This window comes from Cariama cristata, unplaced genomic scaffold (assembly GCF_000690535.1).
Source record: "Cariama cristata isolate BGI_N322 unplaced genomic scaffold, ASM69053v1 scaffold7847, whole genome shotgun sequence".
Classification (NCBI taxonomy): domain Eukaryota; kingdom Metazoa; phylum Chordata; class Aves; order Cariamiformes; family Cariamidae; genus Cariama; species Cariama cristata.
Window position 1 is genome coordinate 7026 of NW_009625993.1, and position 5009 is coordinate 12034.

The window sequence follows — 5009 nt, forward strand, 5'->3', positions numbered from 1 at the left end:
ATGCATGAACCATGTTACTGTTCTACTATCTTAAAGATCTTTATGGAAATAGTCCAGAGCTTAGAAACCTCTTTCTGTTCAGAAAAAAGACAGCAAACCCAATTGTGGGGTTTTGGTCAAACATTATGCTCCAGAACAGCACAATCATTGTGGCAGTATATACATCCTGCATTGTTTTGTCAGACTCGTGTTGTTTATTCTTTCTGTATCACAAAAAAATTGCCTGCTGGGAGCTCCATTGCAAGAACCAGAAGCCATGAAAGAATTGAAAATAATGCCAAAAATATTTATTCAAAGATATGGGCAAGTATTTTTTACAATTTAGATATAGACTATCTTGCAACATTCCTCTTTTGTATTTTCTACGTTCATATGGCCCCCTCTATTTCTACATTACCAGCTTTCCCTATCTGATAAAGAAAGCACCACTATTTCGTTATTCCTATAATAAGTTTATTTACACTACTTCCAGTACACTTGACTCTCACGTATATTCTTCCTATTTACTGAACACCTGATGTGCAATTTCATGTAAAAATTTACAGGAATCATCAATAAATTCTGATATTTAGCAAATTAAGCCTTAAATGCTATAGTAATTTTACTTAGTACCATGGCAAAACATGATGCTATGAAGGGTAGCTATTCCTCTCTTGGGACACAAAGAGCTCTCCCCCAGGATACATAACTGTATTTAAGATTGAGAGCAAACATGCTCCTTGCATGGCAAAACATTGACTTCAATGGCTACTTTTCTGTTTGATGCAATTGATGCTTCATATAAATTGCTTCCCCTCTCAATGGCAGTTCCAGTGTTAGAATAATCAGTTTAGGATGAGGTTCATTTGAATGCTGGTCTAGAAGCCATTTACTGAAGTAAGAAAGGGTTTGCAGCTAATGACGTATAAAGGATACTTACAAAGGTTAATACTGCAGAATACCAACCCAAGAAACAACAAGCTTATCTCTCTTATCTAGTGCTTATTATAATTGATCCCACTTAATCACATCTGGGACGAGCTCAATTGCTTAGCTGATTGTGTTTGTGAAAAGCTGATAGCATTTTACGTCAACCTGTTATCTGACAAACTGGTTAACAGCTTGTGGCATAACAAAAACCAGAGCAGCCTGCCTAAATCTCTCAAGGAGTTACGCGTCTGATGAGCTGCTCTTCTTTTCCAAGTCACATGAGACCTCTCCTTCTACAAGCAGCATTTTTTCCTTTGAGTCACAAGAGAAAACTATTGCTTAGAGACAGGTCACACCTTTAGGATCTTCCTAGGGATGGAGATAGGCTAGTCTTTCTTTGAATCCTTGTTCAATTGGTTGTTGTGACACTTCTCTGTTAGCCTTCTGCATACAAATGTTATTTTCTACAGCTGCCATCCCACACTTCAGGGCAACTGAAAAAAAGGAAGGTAACTGCGACATCTTGGGCAGTTTGAATTCATCCTCTCCTTAGCCAGGTCACCTTTACATGGAAAAATGATGACAAGAGTCATGGTCTGGACAGATGTGATTGGAAATAAATTGCTGAAGGGCTAAACAAACAACTCATGTTTAAAGAGAGGACTTATGAGCAAAATTTAGTGGAAGGTAGAAATACTACTCTGGAGTTGGACAGCACTGACTTAAGTCAGGAGTCCAAAAGGGCCCTCAAGACCTTATCAGCCAATGGTGAAGTATCTTGCATAAGCTATTCTGTATATGGAAAGTATACAAGGTATGGCTTCTAGGTGTTTGGGTTGGGAGCACCTGCCTCTGGATTCTGGAAAGCTGACTTGCTTAGCAGGCAAATGAGTAATTCAGTTGGGTTTTTTTTAATTCATTTGCCCAGATAAAGTAAATCCAGACACAGAGCCACTGCACATAGAATCATAAAATCATAGAATCATAGAATACCAGGTTGGAAGGTACCTCAAGGATTATCTGGTCCAACCTTTCTTGGCAAAAGCACAGTCTAGAGAAGATGGCCCAGCATCCTGTCCAGCTGAATCTTGAAAGTGTCCAATGTTGGGGAATCCACTACCTCTCCGGGGAGATTATTCCAATGGCTGATTGTTCTCACTGTGAAAAATTTTCTTCTTGTGTCCAATCAGAATCTCCCCAGGAGTAACTTGTACCCATTACCCCTCATCTTTGCCGTGTGACTCCTTGTAAAAAGGGAGTCTCCATCTTCTTTGTAGTTCCTTTAAACACTGGAACATGGTGATAAGGTGTCCCCTAAGCCTTCTTTTCTCAAGGCTGGACAAACCCAGTTCTCTCAGACTTTCCTCACATGGCAGGCTTCCAAGTCCTTTGATTGTCTTTGTGGTCCTTCTCTGGACCCTCTCCAGCCTGTCGACATCTTTGTTGCATAGCAGGGACCAAAACTGAACACAGTATTCCAGGTGTGGCCTGACAAGCACTGAGTAGAGTGGGATAATGACTTCTTTACCTCTGCTGGTGATGCCCTTGTTGATGCATCCCAGCATCCTGTTGGTTTTCTTTGCCACAGCAGCACACTGTTTACTCACATTGAGCTTGTTGTCCACCAGGACCTGAAGGACCCTTTCTGCAGAGCTGTTACCCAGCTGGGTAGATCCCAGCCTGTGCTGCACTCCTGGATTATGTTTTCTCAGGTGCAAGACCTTACAGTCATCCGTGTTGAAGTTCATAAGGTTCTTGTTAGCCCACTCTTCCAGCCTATCCAGGTCTTCCTGCAGGGTGGCTCTCCTTTCAGAAGTGTCAACTTCCCCCCTCAGTTTGCTATCATCAGCAAACTTCATCAGAGTACACTTGATCCTGTCATCCGGATCACTTACGAAGATACTAAACTGCATCGGACCCAATATTGAACCCTGCGGGACTCTTATGACAGGTTGCCAGTTTGAAAAGGAGCTATTTACCACCACCCCCGGTGTGGTCTGTCAGACAGTTCCCACCCACCGCACAGACGACTTGTCTAGACCCTAACGCATCAGTTTCTCTAGAAGGAGGCTCTGGGAAACTATATTGAAAGCCTCGGAGAAATCCAGGTAGACAATGTCCCCCGCTGGTCCCACATCAACCAAGGAGGTTACTTTGTCATAGAAGGCAATCAGGTTTGTCAAGCACGATTTGCCCTTGGTGAATCCATGCTGGCTTTTCCCAATCTCATGCTTCATTTGACTTGCGATAGCCCCCAGGAGGATTCGTTCCATAACTTTCCCAGGCACTGAAGTAACACTGATGGGCCTATAACTCCCTGGATCCTCCTTTAAGCCTTTCTTGTAGATGGAGGTAACATTAGCCTTCTTCCAGTATTCTGGAATGTCTCCCGATCTCGACGACTTCTCAAAGATTATGGAGAGCAGCCTCATAACAACGTCAACCAGCTCTCTTAACATCCCTGGGTATATAATGTCAGGGCTCATCGATTTGTAGGTGTCAAGCTCCTGTCAGAGTTCACAAACCAACTCTTCCTTCACTGATGGTGGGTCTGTTTGCATCAAACTGGATTTTTTTTCCCAAGGCCTGGGACTCAACAGTGCTGGTAAAGACAGAGGTGAAGAAAGTGTCAAGAACCTCTGCCTTTTCAGTGTTGTTGGTGACTAATTTACCTCTCCTATTTAACAGCAGGCCAATATTTTCCTTCTGTTTCTGTTTGTCGTTTACGTACCTGAAGAACCCTTTCTTGTAGTTTTTGACATCTCTGGTCAATTTCAATCTGAGTTTCTGCTTTTCTAACCGCATCTCTGCACACCCTGGCAAGGCCCTTGTAGTTCTCAACAGGTATTTGTCCACTTTTACCTCACTGGTATGCTTCTCTTTCGGTTTTGAGCAAACTCAGAAGCTCGCAGTTAAGCCAAGGCGGTCTCTTGCTCCGCATACTTCCCTTGCCTTTAAAGGAGATGAACTGTTTTTGTGCTTCCAGGAGAGTGTTCTTGAAAAACACCCAGCACTTGCTAGCTCCTTTATCCTCCATGGAAGCTTCCCACAGAATCTCTCCCAATTGAGTTCTGAATAAGCTCTTCTAAAATCTGAAACCTTTGTTTTAGTACTAACCTTCAGTGTGCTCCGCAGGATCCCAGACTCCACAATATTATGATCACTGCAGCCAAGGCTATCACTAACCAAGATATTACAAAGCAGGTTTTCTTGGTTTGTGAATAGCAAGTCCAGCAGTGCCTCATTCCCAGTTGGCACTTCTAACATCTGTATGAGGAAGCAGTCCTCTACACATTCCAGGAACTTGATGGATGACGTGAGCTGCTGTATTGTTCTTCCAACAAATGTCTGGAGAGATGCAGTCACCCATAAGAACCAGGTTCTGTTGACCGGAAGCTTGCTTAAGTGAGCTAAATATTGCTTCATTGGCCTTATCACCCTGGTTTGGAGGTCAGTAGCAGATGCTTACTGTAATATCCCCCTTGGAAACGACCCCTCTCATCTTGACCCAGAGGCATTCGATAGGGCTTCCACAATCACTGTAGCTGACTTCTATACATTCAAGGTTCTCCTTAACATAGAGTGCGACTCCTACTCCTCTTCTTCCCTGTCTGTCTTTATGAAACAGCCTATAGCCATCCATTGCGATCCTCCAGTCATATGTGTTGTCCCACCATGTTTCAGTTATTCCTATGATATCGTAACTTTCTGACTGGGCATGGAGCTCCAGTTCCTCCTGTTTGTTCTGCAGGCTGCATGCATTGGTATACATACATTTGAGGTGGTTGGTCTTCTGTTTCTCATCTTGGGAGGCAGCTAAGGAACATTTGTACATGTGCAATTTCTGTCCAGAACACAGCCCAGAGCTTTGAAATTTTCATAAAAATCCCATCACAAGGTCAAAAATAATCCCACTCACTTGAGATCATTGATGAGTCAATGCAAAGTGCAATGAAGAAGCGCGGGGAGGAACATCACTGTCAGAGAGCTTCCACTCTCCTTTACACCTGGGTAATGACTCCATTTAGGTCAAATGAGCAGAAGTCATTCCTGAGTTTCTGAAGCAGGTAAAAGTGAAATCAAATGCACAGAGAAAGCAT

General features: G+C 43.0%; 1 pseudogene; it reads right to left on the reverse strand.

Moving 5' to 3' along the window:
* Positions 1-2402: 2402 nt before the first annotated feature.
* LOC104164492 lies at positions 2403-3714 on the reverse strand (annotated as a pseudogene).
* Positions 3715-5009: the final 1295 nt, after the last annotated feature.